The sequence below is a fragment of the Macaca mulatta genome, chromosome 18 (assembly GCF_049350105.2).
Source record: "Macaca mulatta isolate MMU2019108-1 chromosome 18, T2T-MMU8v2.0, whole genome shotgun sequence".
In the NCBI taxonomy this organism is placed as follows: domain Eukaryota; kingdom Metazoa; phylum Chordata; class Mammalia; order Primates; family Cercopithecidae; genus Macaca; species Macaca mulatta.
In genome coordinates this window covers 45075943-45103785 of record NC_133423.1, presented here as the reverse complement: position 1 = coordinate 45103785, position 27843 = coordinate 45075943, and the positions used below count along the sequence as shown (strand labels likewise).

Below are 27843 nucleotides of genomic sequence, written 5' to 3'. Positions count from 1 at the left end.
GAGTTAGCCCAGGGTTTCGTATGTGTTGCTTCCTGTTGCTTTCTCCAGGGTCTGCGCTGGCCTCCTCCTCGGGCGACTGGGCCCTGTGGCAACAGCGCCTTCTCGAGCCACGAGATTGGCCGCCTGGAGCCTGCCTGGTGCGGGCCTCTCTCCAGCGCGGTATGGTGAAAGTAAGAAAATCGGGCCCCTGCCCCAGGCGATAGGGGAGGCCTAAAATGAAGGGGGCAGCGGTGGGATCGGAAATGCGTGCAAGTTGACAGTCTCGCAGGAAACTCATCTCTTGCTCAGGGTTTCCGTGTTTGGAATCCAGTTAGATGTCTGCGGGGATCTCCAAGGCTCTCATTCCATGAAGGCGTTTTTATCCACGCTGGGGGAAATGTTGCCAGGGCAGACATTTCAGAAAGGTCCCTCGGGCCCGATGTTAATTACAACTGAAATAGATTGTCTTCCTTCACTTTTTATCCCCTAATGCAAGGACCGGGAGGTAGAATATAATTTATTCCTGTTGACAGTAGGATAAATAAATACATTTTTGGATTACTAAGAGTTGACTGCTAGGGGAAGATAGCGTCCCCACAGTATCAGATGGAACCTTTAGAATTGGCCCTGGGACAAGGAGGTGGCCTTGTTTGTCAGGAACTTTAATCCAAACTTCACCCCAGATAGCCCCTATGCCCTTCTTTCCTGGCATGGGATATTGAGACCAGGGCTGAAGGAGGTCGATTTTGGGGGATACAGCTGCCAGGGATTTCCCAGGGTCAGCTTAAGCCAATCTTTTGGTTTCCTGCAACTTGCCTTCCTTTTATTTCTTTTAGGACCAGTTGCTGTGAAGATATACCCTTAGATACAAACTCTCCGTTAATATGGTAAAAATATTTTTCGCTTTCTTGAATAGTTACTATGGAGATGGAGCTATTATCCCATAGTTTAGGATTGTAAATTGAGCGATGTGGGGTGGGGGGAAGTATAAGAGAATCAAATATTTGGAAAGGCACAGAAAGCCAAGATGCCAATTTATTAGTCCCAGATAAGCAAGATAGTAACAGTTTATAAGCCTGTCTTAACAGAGACTGGAAGAGCCTGGGCAATTACTTATGAAAGACAAAACTTAAGACCAAGTTGGGAAGTTCTGTAGGAAAAGCATTGTAAGTCTCACCGTAGTAGTAAAGCAGGGAGTATACTCTGACTCATGTTTGAAGTATTTTTCTGGGAAGGAGGAAAAATGTGTTCATGACTGGAATACTTACCTTGTGCCAGGAATGGGTTAAGCATTTTTCATGTAACCTTTCATTTAGTCCTCGTGTGGCTTCCATGAGTTAGGTATTACTGTCCACATTTTACAGCTTATGAAAACAGGGGCTCAGAGAGGATGTACTTTTCTCAAGATCACACAGCTGGTAAGTGGCAAAATCTGGTTTCAAGTTCAGGTCTGTTTGGATCCCAAATATGCTCTTAATTGATAAACCAGACCGTATACTACTTTACATACACTATACCATTTTGGTCCTTACAATAACTTCATTAAGTAGCTATGGCCTGTGTTACTTCATTTGATGGATAACAAACTCAGAGTCTTTAGACCATGGTCCTCAAACATGAGAATGTGGCCCCACTGCTAGACACTTTGATTCCTTCAGCCAGCTTGGCGTGGGACCCAGATCTCTGGCAGGTGATTCTGAAACTGGTATTCGGGGAGCGTATTTTGAGAAACATCACCGTAGAGAAAGGTAACTTGCTCCAGGCCATTAGGATTGGGCCAAACTCATACCAGACCCCTTGTTTTCCTTTTCTTTGCATCAAGATCTCAGTGACTTCTTTCATTGGTTGATTGATTGATTGATACAGGGTCTCACTCTGTCACCCAGGCTGGAGTGCAGTGGCACAATCATGACTCACTGTAACTTTGACTTCCTGGGCTCCAGTGATCCTCCCATCTCAGCCTCCCCAAGTAGCTGGGACCACAGGTGTGTGCCACCATGCCCAGCTAATTTTTGTATTTTTGGTAGAGACAACGTTTCACCATGTTGTCCAGACTGGTCTCAAACTTTTGAGCTCAAGGGGTCCTCCTGCCTCAGCTTACTAAAGTGCTAGAATTACAGGCATGAGCCACCACATCTGGCCTCAGTGACTTCTTTATTGCAATCATACAGTTAGAACCCAGAGGCTGGGGTGGGGGTGGGGAAAGTAGGTTCTGGCTATGGTAGCAGATTGCATCTCCCCTTGACCTCCCAGAAGCCACTAACCTAGACTTCATGGAAGTCAGCATCCTGAAGTTTCTTAAAATCACACATACCCAGTTCACCTGGGGAGGCAGACTCAGGCACACCAAAGAGTGAGGGCCACCCTACTGCTGGGACTCAGCTACATGGTCCAGAGGAAATACAGAATGGAGAGCAATGAACCACAGACATGTAGTTGTGTTCTCCCTTGGAAGGGAGTGGGAAGCAAGGTCAAAGAAGACAAATGTCTGGACCCTACTGACACATACAGTTTAAGTGAAGCTCTAAATTAGGTGCTGTTGGAATGTGTATTTGACCTGGTCCATCCTGAAAGGTCTCACCTTTCCCTCTAGGTGTGTGTGGGGCTTGAACTGCACCCAGAGCTGTGTGCAAGGAAGAAGACAGGCTCTAGCCCTGCTGGGCATCAATAAACCTGTTGGTTGATGGTTTCTATCATGTTAAACTCTGTGAACATTTTAACAGAAGCCTTCCAGGAGCAATTCCCCTGTTTATCTCTGTTTTTAGGCCAATGCAAATGTTTATCATCAAGATTAAATCACATCACTCTTTTAACCCTTGAAAAATGGGATTTACTAAAGCAAACAGTAGGGGATTCTTGGACTTGCTAAGCCATTCCAGGAAGGTTATGGCAGAAACCAAAATATTTTAGAGCCCTAATCGAGCTTGGCCCTTAGACATTTCAAGATCATCTTAATTGTGATAGATCATATGTTTGCATTATACATGAAATAATTTGACATATGTAGTTTTAATAGCACATTATTAACTCTAAATCGAGTACTTATCTGTCCTGCTTTTTGGATGACATACATTCTGTATTTATTTGGCTAGTCCAGCAGCAGAAATGTATTTAATATCCAGAAAAGGCCAGATTTGTGAACACTCTCCTGTTACTATATTGTATGGTGTGAACTTATTTGAAAGTCAAGCTAGTTCACTGCTGCAAGACCCTGGAAGGAAGGGCTGCTGCCTTAGTTTCTATTTCTAACCCTGCCCAGCACTGGGTAAGGCACTATGGGGGTGCATGCACAGTGCCAGCAAGGCCCCTTACATTCTACTTGGGGACGCAAGATTAATAGTAGCATAACAGAACAAGATGCAATAAAGTCTAACTTGTGTGATTCATAATAAAAGCAATATTGGGGCACAGAGAAGACAAGCCTTCTTTGTGTTTAAGGTCTTTGTGTTGCACTGTTACTTTGTGAGAGTTGGGGGATTCTTGTGGTGCCTGTAGAACGCATGTGATACTAAGAAACCCCCAAATCAAACACCAAACCAACATTTTATGGATTCCACATTTCCTGGTTCAGAAATTTGTTGAAATGAGTCTTTTCACAGCAGCATAGAAAGAAATGAGAAAGAAACGTGGAGAAGACTAATGCATAGGCAAAGTGAAAACATTAGCAATCATTTCACCTACCATAAAGAACTGCTGAAGTCGGAGACTCATCTGTCCCTTTTTGCTGCCGGCCCTGATTCATCTTTCAGTGGAAACTCCCTATGGCTCTGGTTGCGCTTAATGATGTATGGCCCCGTTGGTACCTAGTGCTCAGGAGTTCATCCTCATACTTCTCTCCTATTAAGAAACATGAATGCTAATCTAATTGGTTGGACTTTAGGAAGCTGATAGGACCACATTTGCTAGCGGAAGATGCTGTATTGTAACAGGTCAGTGCTGGGTTGGTGGGCATTGCTTTATCTCTTGTCATTAGGAATATAGAGTAGTAAGATTTGGCATTTGTGTATGGGCATTGGCAAAGGTGGAACTGAGCAGGAGGCTTCCCAGCTTACTTTAGTTGGAAGCCTGACCAATTTAGGACAAAGAGTGGGTCACCTGGCCTAGCCCTTTTAATGTTGGGATTTGGGGTCTATACTGAGGTAGTGGTAAATTTTGACTCTGTGGAACATTTTCTTCTGTTCTTCTATAATCATGTTCTTTGGGAACCTCATGGGAAGGTGGCTTTGTCCATGTTCTCATGTTTTGTAAAAATTTTCTGTCTCTTCTTTAAGAATAATCTTGTGTTATCATTTGAGGTTTAGCCCTAGTTTCCCCTCCTTGAATATGTTTATTTCAGTCCTTAGTGATTTTTCCTTCCTCTGATCTCTTCCAGCACCTGAACTTTCTACCACCTCCTTTTTATTTACCTACTGCTTTTCTTGCGATTGCTTCCTATGCCTTAACTGTATTTTAAACTGCCAACTGAAGTACAAATATCTCAGCAGCCATTGTCTGCCTCTTGGAGAACAGGGAAAGACCATAGTTATCTTATGTTGGTCTTTGTTTTATTTAAAATATTTTCCTGACCTTTGAGGTTATTTTATACTTGACATTCACTACAGCACATAGCAAAGAGATGAGCATGTAAAGAATGGTCAGTGAAGGCCTGCTGACAGTTTGACTTATTTCAAGATATATATCCTAACATTTCCCTGTACCTGTGATAAGTTGTCTTTGTGTGTGGAGTAGGTTGGACTTGATGAAAATTTTTATGATTCTAGTGGTAGTTTTATAACCAGAGAAGAAATCTTTAGATGACAGTGGGGGACTTGGTATGTATATTGAACACAGAAGTGGTCTAACTCCCTTGAAACTCTTCCTAACAGCTTCGCCTCTTGAGCATGGGCTCTATAATATTGTATAACTGTTAATGTCAGTGAACCTTGTTAGCATAACATAAAATATTCTCTAAAATTTTCTTGGAAGCTAATTCTTAACATTGTATATCATCCAAATATTTTGTGATTTCCTCCTCTCTCCTCACCCTAGCAGTTCACACTTCAGTAGGATTTCTATAACACTCTCTTTTTAGGTACCCTTATAGTCCCAGGGCATTATAAGACAGGCTTTGCCATGTAATTTGCTTTGGCCAATGAATTATGAGCAAAGAGCACTTCTGGCTGGAAGCTTTCAGGGCCAGCACATGCTTCATCATGATCCCTTTGCTATGACACTAAAAATATTTTGAGATCTCTTTATCAGCCTGGGTTTTGGAGTGAAAACAACATGGAGCTGACCTGCAGTGAACACATTGCATGACTGAGAAGGTAAATGGGGGTTGATTGCCCATGCCATGTCTGCCCTTCCCATCAAGAGATGTAGTCTATTTCCCACTCCCTTGAACCTGGGCTTGGCCTGTGAATTACTTTGAAATGATTCACACTATCATAAGATTGTAGTAGAAGTGATGTTGAATGAGTTCTGGAGTCTAGCCCTCAAGATATTTTGCAGCTTCCACTTTTACTCTCTTGAGACCCAGCTGCCAAGCAAAGAAGCTTGGGTTAGACCACTGAAAGATGTGAAACTTCGTAGAAACAGAGATTTTAGACTTCTAGCCTTCCCTAACACAGTGAGGCGCGGTTTGTCTTTGCAGTTCCTACTGAACCAGCAGGTGAATGCAGCTGCAGGAGCATGTGTGGAACTGCCCAACCAAACCACAACATCCTGAGCAACAATAAATTGTTATTTTAAGTTATTAAGATTTAGGGTGTTTTATTTGAAGCTTTAAATAACTGAAACAGAGATCTCTGTTGTTGTAAGCTTCTAAGATTTTGGAATCACTTTTTGTTTGCTTGTTTGTTTGAGACAGGGTCTCCCTCTGTTGTGCAGACTGGAGTGCAGTGGCACAATCACAGCTCAGGTTCAAGTGATCACTCCCAAGTGATCAAGTGATCAGTCTCCCCAGTAGCTGGGACCATAGGTGCGCACTGCCGCACCCGGCCAAGATTTTCAGTAGAGATGAGTCTCCCTGTATTGTCCAGGCTGGTCTTGAACTCCTGAGTTCAAGTGATCCTCCCACCTTGGCCGCCCAAAGTGCTGGGATTATGGATGTGGGCCACCATGCCTCGCCCTGGGATCGCTTATTTTTAACCTCAGCATAACTTGCCCTATACTGACTGAAAAAGTTAACAATGTGTTTTTAACCATATAATTTGATTTATAGATATGGATTTATTTTCATTAGTGATACATTTTAATTTATTTCTATCATTTTATTTTGTGTCATTTGTTCTACTTTTCTGTTTTTTCTTTTATTATTATTATTATACTTTAAGTTCTAGGGTACATGTGCACAACATGCAGGTTTGTTACATATGTATACCTGTGCCATGTTGGTGTGCTGCACCCTTCAACTCGTCAGCACTCATCAACTCATCATTTACATCAGGTATAACTCCCAATGCCATCCCTCCCCCCTTCCCCCTCCCCATAATAGGCCCTGGTGTGTGATGTTCCCCTTCCCGAGTCCAAGTGATCTCAATGTTCAATTCCCACCTATGAGTGAGAATATGCGGTGTTTGGTTTTCTGTTCTTGCGATAGTTTGCTGAGAATGATGGTTTCCAGCTACATCCATGTCCCTACAAAGGACACAAACTCATCCTTTTTTATGGCTGCATAGTATTCCATGATGTATATGTGCCACATTTTCTTAATCCAGTCTGTCACTGATGGACATTTGGGTTGATTCCAAGTCTTTGCTATTGTGAATAGTGCTGCAATAAACATACGTGTGCATGTGTCTTTATAGCAGCATGATTTATAATCCTTTGGGTATATACCCAGTAATGGGATGGCTGGGTCATATGTATTTCTAGTTCTAGATCCTTGAGGAATCGTCATACTGTTTTCCACAATGGTTGAACTAGTTTACAATCCCATCAACAGTGTAAAAGTGTTCCTATTTCTCCACATCCTCTCCAGCACCTGTTGTTTCCTGACTTTTTAATGATTGCCATTCTTACTGGTGTGAGATGGTATCTCATTGTGGTTTTGATTTGCATTTCCCTGATGGTGAGTGATGATGAGCATTTTTTCATGTGTCTGTTGGCTGTATGAATGTCTTCTTTTGAGAAATGTCTGTTCATATCCTTTGCCCACTTTTTGATGGGGTTGTTTGTTTTTTTCTTGTAGATTTGTTTGAGTTCTTTGTAGGTTCTGGATATTAGCCCTTTGTCAGATGAGTAGATTGCAAAAATTTTCTCCCATTCTGTAGGTTGCCTGTTCACTCTGATGGTAGTTTCTTTTGCTGTGCAGAAGCTCTTTAGTTTAATTAGATTCCATTTGTCAATTTTGGCTTTTGTTGCCATTGCTTTTGGTGTTTTAGACATGAAGTCCTTGCCCATGCCTATGTCCTGAATAGTATTACCTAGGTTTTCTTCTAGGGTTTTTATGGTTTTAGGCCTAACATTTAAGTCTCTAATCCATCTTGAATTAATTTTCATATAAGGAGTAAGGAAAGGATCCAGTTTCAGCTTTCTACTTATGGCTAGCCAATTTTCCCAGCACCATTTATTAAATAGGGAATCCTTTCCCCATTTCTTGTTTTTCTCATGTTTGTCAAAGATCAGATGGCTGTAGATGTGTGGTATTATTTCTGAGGACTCTGTTCTGTTCCATTGGTCTATATCTCTGTTTTGGTACCAGTACCATGCTGTTTTGGTTACTGTAGCCTTGTAGTATAGTTTGAAGTCAGGTAGCGTGATGCCTCCAGCTTTGTTCTTTTGACTTAGGATTGTCTTGGCAATGCGGGCTCTTTTGTGGTTCCATATGAACTTTAAAGCAGTTTTTTTCCAATTCTGTGAAGAAAGTCATTGGTAGCTTGATGGGGATGGCATTGAATCTATAAATTACCTTGGGCAGTATGGCCATTTTCATGATATTGATTCTTCCTATCCATGAGCATGATATGTTCTTCCACTTCTTTGTGTCCTCTTTGATTTCACTAAGCAGTGGTTTGTAGTTCTCCTTGAAGAGGTCCTTTAGATTCCTTGTAAGTTGGATTCCTAGGTATTTTATTCTCTTTGAAGCAATTGTGAATGGAAGTTCATTCCTGATTTGGCTCTCTGTTTGTCTGTTACTGGTGTATAAGAATGCTTGTGATTTTTGCACATTAATTTTGTATCCTGATACTTTGCTGAAGTTGCTTATCAGCTTAAGGAGATTTTGGCTGAGATGATGGGGTTTTCTAAATATACAATCATGTCATCTGCAAACAGGGACAATTTGACTTCTTCTTTTCCTAACTGAATATTCTTTATTTCTTTCTCTTGCCTGATTGCCCTAGCCAGAACTTCCAACACTGTGTTGAATAGGAGTGGTGAGAGAGGGCATCCCTGTCTTGTGCCAGTTTTCAAAGGGAATGCTTCCAGTTTTTGCCTATTCAGTATGATATTGGCTGTGGGTTTGTCATAAATAGCTCTTATTATTTTGAGATATGTTCCATCAGTACCGAATTTATTGAGAGTTTTTAGCATGAAGGGCTGTTGAATTTTGTCAAAGGCCTTTTCTGCATCTATTGAGATAATCATGTGGTTTTTGTCTTTGGTTATGTTTATATGCTGGATTACATTTATTGATTTGCGTATGTTGAACCAGCCTTGCATCCCAGGGATGAAGCCCACTTGATCATGGTGGATAAGCTTTTTGATGTGCCACTGGATTCGGTTTGCCAGTATTTTATTGAGGATTTTTGCATCAATGTTCATCAGGGATATTGGTCTAAAATTCTCTTTTTTTGTTGTGTCTCTGCCAGGCTTGGGTATCAGGATGATGTCGGCCTCATGAAATGAGTTAGGGAGGATTCCCTCTTTTTCTATTGATTGGAATAGTTTCAGAAGGAATGGTACCAGCTCCTCCTTGTACCTCTGGTAGAATTCAGCTGTGAATCCGTCTGCTCCTGGACTTTTTTTGGTTGTTAGGCTATTAATTATTGCCTCAATTTCAGAGCCTGCTATTGGTCTATTCAGGGATTCAACTTCTTCCTGGTTTAGTCTTGGGAGAGTGTAAGTGTCCAGGAAATTATCCATTTCTTCTAGATTTTCTAGTTTATTTGCGTAGAGGTGTTTATAGTATTCTCTGATGGTAGTTTGTATTTATGTGGGGTCGGTGGTGATATCCCCTTTATCATTTTTTATTGCGTCTTTTTGATTCTTCTCTCTTTTCTTCTTTAATAGACTTGCTAGCGGTCTGTCAATTTTGTTGATCTTTTCAAAAAACCAGCTCCTGGATTCATTGATTTTTTGGAGGGTTTTTTGTGTCTCTATCTCCTTCAGTTCTGCTCTGATCTTAGTTATTTCTTGCCTTCTGCTAGCTTTTGAATGTGTTTGCTCTTACTTCTCTAGTTCTTTTAATTGTGATGTTAGAGTGTCAATTTTAGATCTTTCCTGCTTTCTCTTGTGGGCATTTAGTGCTATAAATTTTCCTCTATACACTGCTTTAAATGTGTCCCAGAGATTTTGGTATGTTATCTCTTTGTTTTCATTGGTTTCAAAGAACATCTTTATTTCTGCCTTCATTTCGTTATGTACCCAGTAGTCATTCAGGAGCAGGTTATTCAGTTTCCATGTAGTTGAGTGGTTTTGATTGATTTTCTTAGTCCTGAGTTCTCGTTTGATTGCACTGTGGTCTGAGAGACAGTTTGTTATAATTTCTGTTCTTTTACATTTGCTGAGGAGTGCTTTACTTCCAACTATGTGGTCAGTTTTGGAATAAGTGTGATGTGGTGCTGAGAAGGATGTATATTCTGTTGATTTGGGGTGGAGAGTTGTATAGATGTCTATTAGGTCTGCTTGGTGCAGAGTTGAGTTCAATTCCTGGATATCCTTGTTAACTTTCTGTCTCGTTGATCTGTCTAATGTTGACAGTGGGGTGTTGAAGTCTCCCTTTATTTTTGCATGGGAGTCTAAGTCTCTTTGTAAGCCTTTAAGGACTTGCTTTATGAATCTGGGTGCTCCTGTATTGGGTGCATATATATTTAGGATAGTTAGCTCTTCCTGTTGAATTGATCCCTTTACTGTTATGTAATGGCCTTCTTTGTCTCTTTTGATCTTTGATGGTTTAAAGTCTGTTTTATCAGAGACTAGAATTGCTACCCCTGCTTTTTTTTGTTCTCCATTTGCTTGGTAGATCTTCTTCCATCCCTTTATTTTGAGCCTATGTGTGTCTCTGTATGTGAGATGGGTCTCCTGAATACAGCAAACTGATGGGTCTTGACTCTTTATCCAATTGGCCAATCTGTGTCTTTTAATTGGAGCATTTAGCATATTTACATTTAAGGTTACTATTGTTATGTGTGAACTTGATCCTGTCACTGTGATATTAGCTCATTATTTTGCTCGTTAGTTGATGCAGTTTCTTCCTAGCCTCGATGGTCTTTACATTTTGGCATGTTTTTGCAATGGCTGGTACTGGTTGTTCCTCTACATGTTTAGTGCTTCCTTCAGGGCCTCTTGTAGGGCAGGCCTGGTGGTGACAAAATCTCTAAGCATTTGCTTGTCTGTAAAGGATTTTATTTCTCCTTCACTTATGAAACTTAGTTTGGCTGGATATGAAATTCTGGGTTGAAAATTCTTTTCTTTAAGAATGTTGGATATTGGCCCCCACTCTCTTCTGGCTTGTAGAGTTTCTGCCGAGAGATCTGCTCTTAGTCTGATGGGCTTCCCTTTGTGGGTAACCCGACCTGTCTCTCTGGCTGCCCTTAACATTTTTTCCTTCATTTCAGCTTTGGTGAATCTGGCAATTATGTGTCTTGGAGTTGCTCTTCTTGAGGAGTATCTTTGTGGCGTTCTTTGTATTTCCTGAATTTGAATGTTGGCCTGCCTTACTAGGTTGAGGAAGTTCTCTTGGATGATATCCTGAAGAGTGTTTTCCAACTTGGTTCCATTTTCCCCCTCACTTCAGGCACACCAATCAGACATAGATTTGGTCTTTTCACATAATCCCATACTTCCTGAAGGCTTTGTTCACTTCTTTTTCCTCTTTTTTCTTTAGACTTCTCTTCTCACTTCATTTCATTCATTTGATCCTCAATCGCTGATACTCTTTCTTCCAGTTGATCGAGTCGGTTACTGAAGCTTGTGCATTTGTCACGTATTTCTCATGTCATGGTTTTTATCTCTGTCAGTTCGTTTATGGCCTTTTCTGCATTGATTATTCTAGTTATCCATTCTTCCATTCTTTTTTCAAGATTTTGATTTTCTTTGTGCTGGGTACATAATTCCTTCTTTAGCTCTGAGAAATTTGATGGACTGAAGCCGTCTTCTCTCTACTCGTCAAAGTCATTCTCTGTACAACTTTGATCCATTGCTGGTGATGAGCTGCGTTCCTTTGGAGGGGGAGATGTGCTCTTATTTTTTGAATTTCCAGCTTTTCTGCCCTGCTTTTTCCCCATCTTTGTGGTTTTATCTGCCTTTGGTCTTTGATGATGGTAATGTACTGATGGGGTTTTGGTGTGGGTGTCCTTTCTGTTTGTTAGTTTTCCTTCTAACAGTCAGGACCCTCAGCTGCAGGTCTGTTTGAGATTGCTTGAGGTCCACTCCAGACCCTGTTTGCCTGGGTATCAGCAGCGGAGGCTGCAGAAGATAGAATATTGCTGAACAGCAAGTGTTCCTGTCTGATTCTTGCTCTGGAAGCTTCGTCTCAGCGGTATACCCCACCGTGTGAATTGTGGGATGTCGGTCTGCACCTTAGTTTAAAATGCAGAAATCACCCATCTTCTGTGTCACTTGCGCTGGGAGCTAGAGACTGGAGCTGTTCCTATTTGGCCATCTTGCTCCAGGTCCCCTGTTTTTTTCTTTCTTCCCCTCTTTCTTTTGGATATTTATTTATTTATTTATTTTGAGACAGAGTCTCACACTGTCACCCATGCTAGGGGAGTGCAGTGGCACAATCTCGGCTCACTGCAACCTCTGCCTCCCATGTTCAAGCAATTCTCTTGCCTCAGCTTCCCGAGTAGCTGGGATTACAGGCATGTGCCACTATGCTCGGCTAATTTTTTTATTTTTGGCAGAGATGCGGTTTCACCATGTTGGCCAGGCTGGTCTCAAACTCCTGACCTCAAGTGATCTGTCTGTCTCGGCCTCCCAAAGTGCTAGGAATACAGACATGAGCCACCGGGACCGGCCTGGAATTTTTTTTTTTTTTTAAACTAATGTTCTCATTTTATTTCACACTTCTTTTAGTTTATCATTTATATCCTTTATACTTCTTTTATGGTTACCTAGGTCATTTTTAATTGCCCAATTAACTTAACATAGCCTAATATTATTATCCTCCTGAACACTGCAATGATTTTACAGTGGTTTAACTCTGATCACCTCTTGCCCAACTTGTCAGCTATGTTGCTTTATATTTAGTTCTGTGTATTTTAGCCTTTTTAAAAGTCATACAAGTTGTATATTATTAATATTGTTTATATAGTAAGTGCTTATTTATATATACTCACACATTTATTCATACATTTATTTTATTTTATTGAGTCAGGGTCTTGCTCTGCCACCCAGGCTGGAATGCAGTGGTATGATCTCAGCTCACTGCAACTTCTGCCTCCAGGGCTCAAGCAATCCTCTCACCCCAACTTCCCAAGATGCTGGGACTACAGGCATGCACCAGTATGCCCAGGGAATTTTTAAATTTTTTGTAGAGATGGGGCCTTACTAGATTGCTCAGGATGGTCATATATTTATATTTACTCATACATGTGTCAATATCTTTTGTCTATCACTTATTCACTTATTTATCAATATTATTTATAATTCCTTTTTGTCTTTGGGAATTATTTTCTGTCCGTTTGAAGTATATTCTTTGGAATTTCATTTAATGAGGAATTTGTTGGTAATGTGGTCAAGCTTTTTCTTCCTTTTCCTTACTTTGTCTAAAAATTATTTTAGTTTCACTTAATTTTTGAAAGATTGTTTTTCTGGCTAGTAGAATGCTAAATTGAGTATTATCTCCTCTCAGCATATTGATACTATTAGTCTGCTGTGATCTCTCATTGTTGCACTGAGAAATTGCCATCATTCTAACTGCCACTCTTTCTTCTTCCTGGCTATTTTCAATATATTCTGTTTGTCTTTGGTGTTTTCCAGCTATACCATGAAGTATCTAGATTTTAAAATCTTGGTTAATATTGCTTTGGGCTTCCTGATTTTGAGGATTGATGCTTTTCAATGGTTGTGAAAATTCTCAGTCATTATCTCTTCAAATATGATTTATTTCATATTCTCTTTATTGTCTCTTTCAGAAATTCTGATTAGTCATGTGGAAGGCTGCTTCAATCTATCTTACATATCTTGTAAACTTTTTTTTTGCCCCGACTTCTCATTAATTTCTTTAGCTATACCTTCCAGTTTTCTAATTCCATCCTCAGCTATATTTGATTTACCATTTAGAGCAATCAATTAAAATTTCAGTTTCAGTTATTATATGTACATTTTATTTCTGGAATATCTCTCGGATTCTTCTAAATATAATGGTTGTATTTAGACCCTTTAGTTGCTTGCACATATTTCCAAGTATAACTTTTAGTTCATAGTTACAATTCATATAGTTAGTAATGTAGTTATTTTATGTGAACTAATTCCATTATTTGAAGCCTTTGCTGGACTACGTTTCTGCTAGTTCTCACTCATAATGTCTTGATTTCTTGTGTGTTTTGTGATTTTTGACTGTGAGCTGCTCATTTTATGTGTAACTTTGTCTATGGGAATTCTTTGTGAAGTTATATTCCTCCTGAGAGGACTTGCATTCCTTCTGCTAGTTAGTTTTCCAGCAATAACCCAAGACCAGCTTATAAAACACCTTTACTGAGGTATTCTGCATATACCATAAAACTTACCCATTTTAAACATACAATTCAATGAGTTTTGGTAAGTTTACAGTATTGTACAACTATTACCATCCAGTTTTAAAACTTAATAAACAAATTCTCCAAAGATCCCTTTCCTTGTTTACAGTTAGTCAGTATTCTTACCCCTTAGCCCAATGCAATAATTAGTCTACTTTCTTCCTCTATGGATTTGTCAATTCTGAATATTTCACATAAACAAAATCATACAATATGTAGTCCTTTATGTCTGGCTTCTTTCACTTAGCATAATGTTTTGAAGATTCATCCATGTTTCCAGGATCATTTTAGGTTAAAGTCTAAGCTTGCAAATTTATTGGACCATGTAAGTAGCATGAATTCAACCACAATCCTGTGCAAAGGTCAGCTTATAGATAGAATTTTTTTCCCACCCAAAGCTAAGGCTGAAATAGACAAGTTTTCTTGTTGACTGTTTCTGAGCAGCAGATTTCTTTATCATTTGCTCTTTTACAGAGGGTGTAGCTCTTTGTGACATTACTTTTATGTCAAGGTTCCCTAATAAACTCCTTACCTTATCTCCAGTGCAGCCCTATAGTAGAACCTCAGGGCCTTCGGATTTCAGAAGAGACCCTCAGGGAAAAGCCAGCCTTGGCAGTCATTCAGCCCCAGAATTCTTGCTTTCACTTTATCTTTTACCTGTGTGTGTGTGTGTGTGTGTGTGTGTGTGTGTGTGTGTGTTTTAAATAATTGTGCTAGTTTGACAATGCTTTTATAAATATACATTTCATTTTTTCCCCAGTATTTTAGATATTTTCATGAAAAGGACTCTTTAGGGTGTTTTGTCTGCCATACTCCCAGAAAGAGAAGGCTGACAAGAGCCTTTTACAAGAGTCATTTGCTCACCGCTTTGGATCTCAGATAGGTAAATAATAAGGGAAAAATATTCACGTTCTGAGTAAGAGGCCATCCCAGTCCCTGCCTGCTCTCTCTCCCAATCTTAGCTTACCTAAATCGTCTAATGAGGAGTCTTATTTTTTAGTCTACTTTGTTTAGCAGTAGTCTGGGGTCACCCCTGCATGCTAATTACCTCGTACGCCTTTTCCACCTCTGGTGGGTCAGTGAAAGCAGCCATTTCTCAGATTGCATTGGGAATTGCTAAGGTCTCTGTTCAGCTTAAACCATGTCAGTTTTTTATAGTTGAAGTGGAAAGGGCAGGAATTGGAAATGAGGAATCTGAGACCAGGAGAGGCAAAACGACTCACCCAATACCACAGAGAGGTGGAACTTGAACTCAGACCCATTGACTTACAATGTTCTTTCCATCATGTCATCCTGTCCCTTATTGATGACAAAGAAAAATGGAGTGAGAGGGTACAGCACTGGTGTATTATTAAGGTAAAGTTTTAGAAGAGTCTGAATTTTATTTTATCTTGGATTTCTCTGTTTCCATTGCCCATTGTTAAGTGAGAGTAGTAGTTAAGGAAAACAAACAAACAAACAAGCAAAAAAACTTGCTGTTCAATGTTTCTGTTTTTGAACAATGTGGGTCATTTTGCCCAGAAATTTCTGACTTCTCAGAATGTTAGAGATGGCCCATTGGTTTGGCCCTTTAACGGCAGGAAAATGAGGGAGGAGCCTAGAGTCTTTATCCCAGTATATCAGCCATTCTTTGATGAGTTTCTTACCTCATTTTGGGGGAAAGATAATGTTATTAATGTCCTTTCTAGCAATTTGAAAAAAAAGACAAACATGGCTTAGAGTGAAATCCTCGGTGCTCGAAAATATCGTTAGAAACAAGCTCCTGGTGTTCACTCTGTCATTTCCAAGTGTTCTGATGAGTTTCATTTGAATGCTGCACTATACGGAGTTGGCTGAAGCCCATGACTGTGTGCACGCAGTGAGGCCCCTTCCTTGTTGAGGAAGGAAGAGGGAGAGGCAGGCAGATGTCATTTAGTCACCTGCATTTGAAACTGAGGTGAGCCCCAGACAGAATCTGCAGATTTGCTTCTGGTGCAGTTATCTGTCTCTGCACCCAACTGCCTCAAGCTCTGTCTACATAGTGCCCAAATGATGCACTCATGAGTGAAAAAACAATCAAACAAACAAACAAACAAAAAACCCAGCCAGTGTGGTCATCTGAGTCATGAAGACAAATAATCACTATAGCAGGAAAAATTACAACCAAAAAGCCAGCTGTTGAACTGAATTCAATAGTTAAAAAAAAGGTAGGGAGAGGGCAATAAAAAATTCAGTGAAATTCCATTTCAGTTTCTGGGTGTTTTTCCAGGACTACTTTCAGGGAAAAATCAGAGTCTTTGTTTTTGAAAACGATGCCTGCATTGGTTAAAAAAATTCACGGCAATACTTACACCCCTTTCTTCATCCTAAAGAACCAGCTCCTGAGGGTCTCATTTGCATGTAGGTAGATTCAAAACAGCTGACGTTGTGTACATCTAATTGGTTGGAATTCGAGTCTTTCCCCGAAGCTGTAAAAGAAAAAGCAGGGCCTGGAAACATGATGAATGTTCTTCAGGCGACAAAGATTTGAAACTGCTGCTCTGAGCACGCAGGAGATTTCTACAGCAGCTTTCAAGGCCATCCTACCAAGGCAGTGCTGAATTAGCACTTTTTTTTTTTTTGCCTTTTATAAATAAGAATGCACAAATGAACATAGGTGCAGCAATAAAAATCACAATGAATAATTTGAGCTGTTGCCAAACTTTGAACCTGATTTTGTTTGCACTTGACTTGCTTGCAAATAGTAGAACGAAAAGCAAGAGGTAGGGATGTGCCCAGTTTAAGTCCCTAGGTGGTCCCTGAAGCTGTTGATGCTCTGCCCATATTCTCTTGTCACTGACTGTTCCAGTACATACCCATGACTTCTGACTGCAAGCACTTATGAATCTCCTTGCAGGAAGTGTTAGGGACTTCATGCTCTGGGGAGTAGCTACCAGCCAATGGTTGGTGAAAGTAGGTGTATACATGTCCTGCCTACCTGCCCCTTGATAAGACCACTCTGTGGCATGTTCCATACTATCTGCCAGCATGACTGAGCTTCAGATGCCCACAGTGGTCACCTGATCAATAGTTCCCTCATTGCTGACTTCCTTCCCTTCCCTATCTTTTGTTCCCACTTCCCTTCTGGTGCTTACTGAAATCATTGCCCAAATAAAGTATTTGCATTCAACTCTTTAGTCTCAGAGTGTGTTCCTGGGAGAATTTAACCGAGACATAGGAAATATCTTCTCTTAACTGAAATCTATTTGTGACATCTAAATCCTTTGTCTTTCTGATTTGGCCATACATTCAAAGCATGTTAAAGCTGAGGATGCAGAAATTACCTTTCCAATGGTACATTTCACAGAAGAAGAAATAGAAACTCAAATCACACAGCCAAACGGTTACAGAAATTAACCAGCAGCCAGTGGTCCTGACTCCCAAGCTGGTACTCCCCCAGCCCCTACTGTCAGGCCTCTGAGCCCAAGCTAAGCCATCATATCCCCTGTGACCTGCAGGTATACATCCAGATGGCCTGAAGCAACTGAAGATTCACAAAAGAGGTGAAAATAGCCAGTTCCTGCCTTAATTTATGACATTCCACCATTGTGATTTGTTCCTGCCCCACCCTAACTGATCAATTGACTTTGTGACAATACACCCTCCCCACGCTTGAGAAGGTATTTTGTAATATCCTCCCCTGCCCTTAAGAAGGTACTTTGTAATATTCTCCTCACCCTTGAGAATGAACTTTGTAAGATCCACCCCCTGCCCACAAAATATTGCTCCTAACTCTACCGCCTATCCCAAACGTACAAGAACTAATGATAATCACACCACCCTCTGCTGACTCTCTTTTCAGATTCAGCCTGCCTGCACCCAGGTGATTAAAAATCTTTATTGCTCAAACAAAGCATGTTTGGTGGTCTCTTCACACGGACGTGCGTGACACTACAGCGCACTATCCTGGGCAACCCTTAACTGCCATGTTTAGCAAGGTATTCCTAGCTTTAGGGTTGCAGCTTAAGAAATCAAATCATAGATTTCCACCTTTCTCTGTTAGGCAGGACTTTAACTAAATCAGCATTCGTATTGTTGCCCCTGCCCTGGCCCCCCAACCACATTCTTGTGAGTCCCACTTTGTTGGGCTCGCAGATCATTAGGTGTTTTGATTTTTTTTTTTTTTTTTTAGATGGAATCTCACTCTGTCACCCAGGCTGGTATGCAGTGGTGCAATCTCGGCTCACTGCAACCTCCTCCTTCCAGGTTCAAGCAATTCTCCTGCCTCAGCCTCCTGAGTGTCTGGGATTACAGGTGTGCAGCACCATGACTGGCTGATTTTGGTATTTTAGTGGAGATGGGGTTTCACATTTTTGGCCAGACTGGTCTCGAACTCCGTACCTGGAGTGATCCTCCCACCTCGGCCTCCCAAAGTTCTGAGATTACAGGCATTTTTCCTTTATTCATTTGACAAATACTTCTGGAGTTGGGCCCTAGGCATTGTGCTAGGTCTAGGGGCTATTCTAGGACACCACACTCCTTGCCCTCACAGAGCTTACAGTCTGTGGGGAGGAGGCCCTCAGAACGCAGAAAATTCAAACTCAGAATGAAAAGGGGAAGGCCTAGTGCTTAGCATAGAAGAGGAATACGGAACCCAGACCAGGAGGAGCCTCCCAGGAAGAAATGGTGTGTGAGCCAAGGGCAGAAGTTGATAATAGGGGTGGGTGGGTCTTTCAGACAAAGAGAAAGGCTTCCAGGAGGAAGGCTTGTAGGAGAGAGAGCACAGCCCATTGGAAAGAAATGAAAGAGGTTCAGTCTGGCTGAAGCTTAGTGAGGGTAGGCAGATGGGGTTGAGAAGAAGGCAGGGTGCAGATCACAAGGGCCTTGGAAGGCATGTAAGGAGACCAAATACTATTTGGAGGACAGTGATGAGCCATCCGGATAATTTAAGCAGAGGAGTGGCACGATCCAAATTTTATGAGAGAAAGACTGCCTTCGTTCTTGGTGCAGAATAGATTGGAAGGGTATAAGCCAGAAGGCAAGGAGACTAGTTAGGTGAGCTCAACAGTGGCCTGAGTTTAGGCTGACAGTGGGGGTTGAGAGACAGTAGGAGAAATAATTGGGAATGAGCATCAAGAAGACTTGGGGACTGATTTGGGAGGTTGGAGTTAAGGAGCAAGTCCAAGTCTCCTTTTTGAGCAACTGGGTTGGCAGTGGTGCTGTTGACCTGTTAGCCTGTGGCTGACGTGGAGCCAAGGTCCATGGGGGATCCAGAAGAAATAAAGCAAGGAAAGTCTATTGCCTTTTAGTATAGTCTGGAGAGAAGAGTAACACACCAATGTGGAAAAGTTAAGTGCTAAAATGTGAAGAACCAAAGCAACCGGACAGCAGAGAAGGGAGAAGCATGTGGATCTGTGTGGTCATTCGGTGGCATAACTTGAGGACCAGAGGGTGAGATGGAGGAGAAGGCCATATTAGGTAGGGGAAGATTGCCTTGAGAAGTAGGAGATGGGAGCCCTGAGCCAGCTTGACTAGAGAAGACAGTGCGTTGAGAGGGAGGAAAGGAGGCACAAAAATTTCGGAAAAAGCGTGGCATCTCTTTCCTTTGCTTTATATCTTATATCATCTCTTCCCAGAGCTAGGGAACAAGAGAATTTGCTCTTGTGACAAACTGAGCAGGAAAACAAGACTGGAATAAGCTCCCATGCTGGGGAGAGGAGAGGTTAGGAGGGAAGTGTGCAGGCAGGCTGCCCAGAGCAGTGCTGTAAAGGAGGCAATGTGCATTTGGGAGCTCTCTCTTGCCTCAGGAGCTTCCTTCTTAGAGGTTCCATCAGGGTAGCCCACTAGGGCAGCTCTCGCAAGCAGATCCTCTTGTTGGCATCTGGGAGCTTGGCTTGATAATCTCTTGCTACCAAAGTTGTCTTCATTCATTTTACACATATTTATAGAGCATCTACTCTATGTCAGTAGTAAGCAAACAAAGCCTATCTTCATGGAATTGACATTCTATCTGGGGGAGGGAGACAATAAAAAAAATAAGTAGAGCGTGTCTATAGTTGGTTCAGTGGTGATACATTCCATGAAAAAAAATGAAGGAGAAAAGGAGTGATGAACCTAGGGGTTGGGGTTGAATGTGGGTGGGTTTGCAATTTTCAAAATTATTGCCAGGCAAGGCCCCACTCAGAAGGCAACCTCTGAGCAGGCTGGAAGAGGAGAATGCTCAGGCTGTGAGAGTACCTGGGGCAAGATGTTCCAGGCAGAGAGAACTGCAACAGCAGAGGCCCTCACTAGAAGCTGGCCTGGTGTCCTTAGAAGCTGCTCACTGCCACGACCTTGGCTTTGATGTTGAGTGAGATGGGAGCCACTGGAGGGTTTGAGAAGAGGAGGACATGATCTTCCCTTATCTCCCACCCAAGAGGTGACAGGGCAAGTTTGACAAAATACTTCAGGCCAAAGTGAATACAGTTGAAGATGACAGCCAAGAACCTTTCCTTTTTAAAGATAAAAAATCCTTTCTATTACATTAACTTTCAAACACATACAGAAGTGAAGAATAATGTAATGGATTCCCACGTACCCATTGCCAAACTTCAAGATTTACCAACTCAAGGACAGTTTTTTTTTTTTTTTTTTTTTTTTTTTTGAGAGACAAGGTCTTGCTCTGTTGCCCAGGCTGGAGTACAGTGGCACAATCATGGCACACTGCAGCCTCAAACTCCTAGGCTGAAGCCTCCTAAACAGCTGGGACCACAAGTGTGTGCCACCACACTTGGCTAATTTTAAAATTTTTTTGTAGAGACAGAGTCTCGCCATGTTGTCCAGGCTGGTTTCAAACTCCTGGACTCCAGCAATCCTCCTGCCTTGGCCTCCCAAAGTGTTGGGATTACAGGTGTGAGCCACTGTGCCTAGCCAAGAACAATATTATTTTATTATGTATAGCTCTAGTCTCCCACCCTCACTGGCTTTTTGAAGCAAATACAAACATGGACCTATTTTGTAATTATTTCAGGAAAAATCTCAAAAATATAGGGAGTCTTTAGAAGAAACATAACCACAATATCTGTATTATGCCTAAAACATGGAATAACAATTCTTTAATATCCTCAAATATTCAGTCCATCAGTGTTTAAGTTTTCCATATATATGTCTGAATAGTATTTGAATAAGGCCCACATGTTACATTGGAATTATTTGTCTTAATTTAATAAAAGTGGACTTTCCTTTTCAGAGCAGTTTTGGGTTCACAGCAAAATTGAGAGGAAGGTATAGAGAGTTGCTATGTACTCCCTGACCCCACACATACATAGCCTCCCGTGTTATTATCAGCTCTGATCATAGTGGTCCATTTGCTACAACTGATGAACCTACATCGACACGTCATTGTCACCCAAAGACCATAGTTTACATTAGGGTTCACTCTTGGTGTTATACATTTTATGAATTTGAACAAATGAGTGTATTCAGCATTATAGTATCATATGGGGTAGTTTTTATTGTCTCTATAGTTTTGCCTTTTTCAGAATGCTGTGTAGTTGGAATAATACAGTATGGAGCCTTTTCAGACTGGCTTCTTTCACTTAGTAATATGCATTTAAGTTTTCTTCATTCCTTTTATGGCTCGATGGCTCATTTCTTTTTAGCACTGAATAATATTCCATTTTCTGGATGTAGCACAGTTTATCCATTCACCTATTCAGGGACATCTTGGTTGCTTCCAAGTTTTGCCAATTATGCATAAAGCTGCTATGAACATCTGTGTGCAGGTTTTTGTGTGGGCATGTTTTCAACTCCTTTGTGTAAATAACAAAGGGCATGCTTACTGAAGTCTTTTAACTTTCAATCTATAGTTTCCTGTCCCATCTCTTTTTATCCTTGAGATTTATTCTTTGAAAAAACTGGGTTATTTGTCCTATAGAATTGTTCACAGTTTGAGTTTTTCTATCTGCGTTCCTGTGGTGTTGTTTATCTTGTTTCTTCTGACTGCTCTATTCCCTATAAACTGGTCATTAAATCTAGAAGTGTGATCAGATTCAAACTGGATTTTTTGGTAAGACTATTGTATGGGAGGTTTTGTGTTCCTCCAGGAGACTTCTCATAAAGGAGTCCTGAAGATGGAGTGTTGTAAGCTTAGTGAGCGAGATCATTTTGGGTGATTTGGGGAGGGATGTTCCCAAAGTCTAGAAAGGTGCTATTGACTAGAAAAGTGGCTATTAGCTTCATGCCTGTATAAAATCAGCTACCAGGTGTGTGTGTGTGTGTGTGTGTGTGTGTGTGTGTGTACACACGTGTCTATGTGTCTTTACCTATGAGTTTTGTCTCCAGAATGAGAAAATAATGTGTAGTTCAGATTGTAGCTTAGTTAGGGTATGCCAAATTTCCTGGCTTCTTAAGGAAGTGGAATCTATTAATGAGAAATAAAACATTCTGATATTAACAGTAAAGACTGTGTAATACTAATATGACTATAATAAGGAGTTGTGGCCACAAAGACCAAGAGAAACAGTGTTGCCACTCTTGTGGCAAGCACTTTCCCTTTCTAACCTCTCGCTCTTTAATTTTTCAATCGGTGTATAACAATTACATTAGTTGTTGTATTTAATACATAGTATATTTGTTCTTAGACTTTTACGACTGCTGCTAATTAACTGTACAGTCTTTTATTAGTGTTTGAAATTCTAATTACTGCAGTACCAGGAAGTTTTAATATTGTTAGAACATATTGCTTCTTTATTGACTTCCAGGTTTTCCAACTCCGGTTGTGAACCTTGGTGAGTCCGTATTCATTAGAGGAGCACATGTTGGTTTAAACAACCCTTCTCTTTTATTAATGAACAAAGACATAAAAAAATGTTTCCTTGGAACTAGGGTTAATGTTGAATAGCTTGTTGCACATCCCATGCCAATGGCTGATTTTCAAGGAGTCGAGGGAATGTCTGTGACTGGCAAAGAATTGCCTATGTAATGTGCCCACTTCTGACAGGCTCATTCTCTTCCTGTCCTGGCCACACACTATGCTCATAGCCCTTACTGGTTCCATGTATGCTCTCGGCAGGAATGTCTTTTTTTGTGCCCAGCTATGCTTGCTGAGATGTCACTTTCTTCATTAAGCCTTCCCTAGTCCCAAACTCCCCAGAATTCCCAGTCTAAAACCCTGATTAGCTTGCAAACTTACCCTGTGTCATTCTTTAATTGCTTCTGTATGTTACCATCATGCCCCTAACTGGAATGTAAATTCTGGGAGGGTAAAGATCACCTTATGGGTATGTTCAGTACACCCCACAACCCTGTAATGCCACAGATACTCAATTATCACTTATTGATTGATTGTTCCCTATTTGTGGGGAATGAGGGGTACAGAGCAAAATTTAAAAGTGAAATTTATGACCTCTGTCAATTGCTTTAAGTGTAGAATTATAAAATTGTTGACAGTTGGGCCATATGTGTATTAAAGTCTGTCTCAAAGCCTTGCCTTGTTCCCATCCTTTCCCACAAATACATACTTGGCACCTGCTAAGTAGCAGGTATGATGTCAGCACTAGGGATGCAAAATGATGAAGACATGGAGCTTGTGTCTGGTGGAGGAGAGGCATCCGGTAAGTGTATGGTATGTTATGACATGACCAATGATGTGTTAGAAGGAAGTCACAGATGATGGGATGCCAGAGGAAAGAGTGTGAAAGTCCTCTTGAGGGGAGGATTCCTTTATCCTTTTGCCTCCTTACTGACTTCGGTGAGTAACTTTTTCCAAGAATGGGATTTTCTAACATAACTTAATGGTGGTTTCTGCTACGATTATTCCTTAACTCTGGGGAGAAGCAGTTCCCCATGCAGCTTTAGAGCACAGGCTCTGGAGTTAGATCTGTGTTCTGGGCATGGTGCTGATATTGTCTAGGTGTGGCCTTGAGAAAGCTTCTTAACCTTCCCAAGCCTCAGTTTTCTCATATGCAAAAGGGAGATGATCACTCTTCAGTCATGGGGTTGGATAAGGATTCAATAAGATGATGCAGAATTTGTGGGTCTGCTGCATCATGAACGTTCAGTAAATGTTGGCTGTTATGATATTGCTAGAAAACATTCCTTCTAACTTTACTTGCTTTCTTCTCCCCCTCCCTAGAACTTAAGCCCCTTTCTTCTGGTGCCATACATGCCATTAGCTTCACAGAAATATCTCTTTGGTTCCTAGAGCTTTTATATCAGTCCCAGGGACATTGTGTAGTTAGACAGGAGACAGTGAGGGAACGGGAACTTGGAACAGTTCATTCTGAGCCTGCCTCCCATCCCGCCTGTTGCCTTTGCTGGGCCCACTCTTTACCAAGTGCAGAGCCAAGGGCTGAGGATTTCTGTCTCTCCCATTGGGACATAGGGGGTGAATGAGTTAACATTTACAAAGTGCTCTGAGCTCCTAGGAGAAAAGGCACAATCTAAGTATTCTCATTAGTGCATGAATAATAGATGAGCATAAAGCACTTTACAAATATGAAGTTCTTTAGCAATGCTAAATAATACTTCTACCAAGGTACCTGTGAGTAGAAGGGCTGGTTCTTGAGGCTGTCATGGTTCTAGTCTTGCCTGTCACTAATGCAGAGCGTGATCTAGGCAAAATCACTTTTCCCTCTGGGTCTTAGAACAGACGGGTCAGAATGGATGACGTCAAAGGCATCTCTTAATTTGGTCCCACTTTTTAGGATTCTTTATTTAGATGGAGAAATGACTACAGCTAGAGTCAGGGCCGTCATTTGTGGGAGGGCATGATGACGTCTCTAAAGCAATGCCAGCTGCTGGGCAGAGATTCCAAGCAGTGGCTGCACCTGCTTCCTCCTCCTCCTTTGTGTCACTGAGAACAGGCTTGCCTTTTCTCTAGGGTAGGGGAGGAAGTCCTTGCCCCCAGGACTGTGGCCAAAAGATCTGTTGGATCTGAGTGCTAGAAAATACTTTACAACCATATTCCTTTAAAAAATGTTGTGGTAAAATACATGTAACATAAAATTTATCATCTCAACCCTTTGAAGTGTACATTTCAGTAGCTTTAAGTAACTCCATGTTGTTGTGCGACCAGTCTCCAGAACTCTTTTCTTTTTCTTTCTTTCTTTGTTTTTTTTTTTAGAGATGAAGTCTCGCTCTGTCGCCCAGGCTGCAGTGCAATGGTGCTGTCTTGGCTCATTGTAGCCTCCGCTTTCTGGGTTTAATGGATTCTTCTGCCTCAGCCTCCCGAGTAGCTGGGACTACAGGCACATGCCACCATGCCTGGCTAATTTTTGTACTTTTAGTAGAGATGGGGTTTCGCCATGTTGGCCAGGCTACTCTTGAACTCCTGACCTCAGATGATCCACCTGCCTCGACCTCCCAAAGTGCTGGGATTACAGGCATGAGCCACCGTGCTGACCCAGAACTCTTTTCATCTTGCAAAACGGAAACTTTATATCTATTCAACTACCACTTACCATTTCTCCCTCCCCTTAGTCCCTGGCAACACCATTCTACTTTTTGTCTCTGAGTTTGACTCCTCTTGATCCCTCATATGGATAGAATCAATGGTTTGCTTCACTTAACACAATATCCTTAAGGATCACACATGTTGTAGCATGCATCAGGACTTTCTTCCATTTTAAGGCTCAGTAATATTCTATTGTATGTATATACCACTTTTTGCTTATCCATTTATCCATTGATGAACATTTGGATTGCCTCCCTCTTTTGACTATTGTGAATAATACTGTTATAAACATGGGTGTACAAATATCTTTTTGAGACCCTGCTTTCAATTCTTTTGAGCATATACTCAGAAGTGGAATTACTGGATCATATGGCAATTCTATTTTCAATTTTTTGAGAAAATGACCATATCCCTTTATTCTCCAAAAATGGAGTTGGAAGAGAATCTTTGATGACCTCAGATTCTCCACTTTGCATGGTTATTTCCGTCAAGGGCCTCTGTCCTTACCTGTATTCACTAAATTATGACCCTGAAGATAATTTGCATTTAATCCAGAGGATTACATAATTTTAGAATTTGGAGCTTGGATGGGACCTTAGAGGCCTGCTACTCAATGGAGGTATGCTTTGATTTGGACACATCCAGGTCCTAGAAGCTCATAGCAGCACAGTGTAAACTGTCCTGGGGGTAGGGCAACTCTGATTAGAGGTATCAAGCTAAAATTGGCCCCCTTAATTTTACCCTTGGTCCAGTGGGACAACACACACACAAGCCACACATAGCCATTCTGTTGTTTTACGTCAAGTCTTCTCTCCAGCTCACACGTTTGGTTTGACCACTCCTTACCAGAAACTTCTCACCACCACTGACTTCAGAGGTGAAATTTGGTATGTGGCAGCTTTTCAGAATCCTTGACATCCTAAACAGATGCCTGGATTATTTCACCTATGCCGGCTTCCTTGGCTCACTCAAAATATGGACAGGTTCCACCTGCTTTAAACCACAGTTTTCTGCTCCGTGACAGTCTTTCAGATACAACGTTTGGGAAAATCACAAACTAGCAAGGGGATGATCTTTCCTGCAGGATATACACAAGAAAAGAGATCTTTCAAGGGAATGCTGGGTTACATGTCATATCAGCTAAGATGTGTGTGGCTGCAAGTAACATCTGACTAACAGTGTCTGAAGTAATAAAGACATTTAATGAGCTCACATAACCAGGAGCTGGACTGTTTTAGCTTTGGTGTTGGGGCTCAGTAGTGTCATCCAGGAACTAGGCTCTTTCTATGTGACCCTAGCTTGTTGTCTTTTGATTCTTAAACTTATTGCCTCATGGTCACAACTAGCTGCCTCAGTTCTAAACAGAAAATCCTTACATACTGAGGATTAAGGTAGGAAGAAATGGAAGCCTTCATTCTTATCGCCGTCTCCTTTTTTTAACAGGAAAAAAATCATTCTTCGAGGAGACCCTCCTCCAAGCAAACTTCCCCTTATATCTCTTACCAGAACTGGGTCACGTGCTCCCATCTAAAACAATCACTGGTCATTAGAAATGGTGTTACCATGCCTGTCTTGGACCAATCACATTTGATCCTCTGGGGATAGAGACATGTTGCCACCTGAACAACTGTGGGGTGCTGTACCCCTAGGAAGCAGGGAGAATGGCTGCGACTAGGCAACTGACAGTGTCTACCACAAATATGTTACTCAGAAGAAGAATCGAGAACGACCATAATTTTTATTTAAAGATTTCTATTTTACAGAGGCATCTCTGATTGAGGGACATTTAAACTTCCCTGTTAAACTTATCAAGACAAAAAGACAAGGCATCTTGCCACATTCTTAAATATTCTCTGCAGTCTCTCTTGACCTTTTCCCAGCTGTGCTGTAAACATAAAGATAATAACATATCTGAATTTTATGATGCACAGATAATTTTCACATACGTTATCCATTTGACCCTCACCATAACTGTGTGGGGTAGGTAAGGCATGATTATACTTTTCATTTTTTTTTTTTTGAGACAAAATCTTGTTCTGTCGCCCAGACTAGAGTGCAGTGGTGTGATTTGGGCTCACTGCAACCTCCACTTTCCAAGATCAAGCGATCCTCCTGCCTCAGCCTCCAAGTAGCTGGGATTACAGTCATGTGCCACCATGCCCAGCTAATTTTTATGTTTTTTTAGTAGAGATGGGGTTTCACCATGTTGGCCAGGCTGGTCTCTAACTCCTGACCTCAGGTGATCTGCCCGCCTCGGCCTCCCAAAGTGCTGGGATTACAGGCCTGAGCCACTGCTCCCAGCAACTTTTCATTAATTTTTGTTGGACTTAGGATTAGAGGGATGAGCAAATCCTACTGCTTAGTGCATGGAATACTAGCGTCTATTGTTTGTGCTTGGCTCCTCTCTTGTTTTAATAATTAACCAATCGATCCGTTCTCTTTTATTGCCATCTCCCACTCACATTTTTTCCTCCACATAGGCAGTCATTCTAAATATGTCCAATGTTTATCTTGTTATTTGTATGCATATTTTTAAAGTGAATATTTGGTGTGTATGCAGTTTCGTTTGCATAAATTGTAATATTCTCT

General features: G+C 41.3%; 1 long non-coding RNA gene across 2 annotated transcripts; it reads left to right on the top strand.

Moving 5' to 3' along the window:
- On the top strand, nt 1–27843 carry LOC144336598 (uncharacterized). Of its 2 annotated transcripts, none has more exons than XR_013408492.1 (3): nt 1–170; nt 816–866; nt 1344–4689. It is a non-coding gene; the product is annotated as an uncharacterized LOC144336598 (long non-coding RNA). The 2 variants fall into 2 exon arrangements; XR_013408491.1 differs by lacking the exon at nt 1344–4689 and adding an exon at nt 26698–27843 and having other exon boundaries at nt 32–170.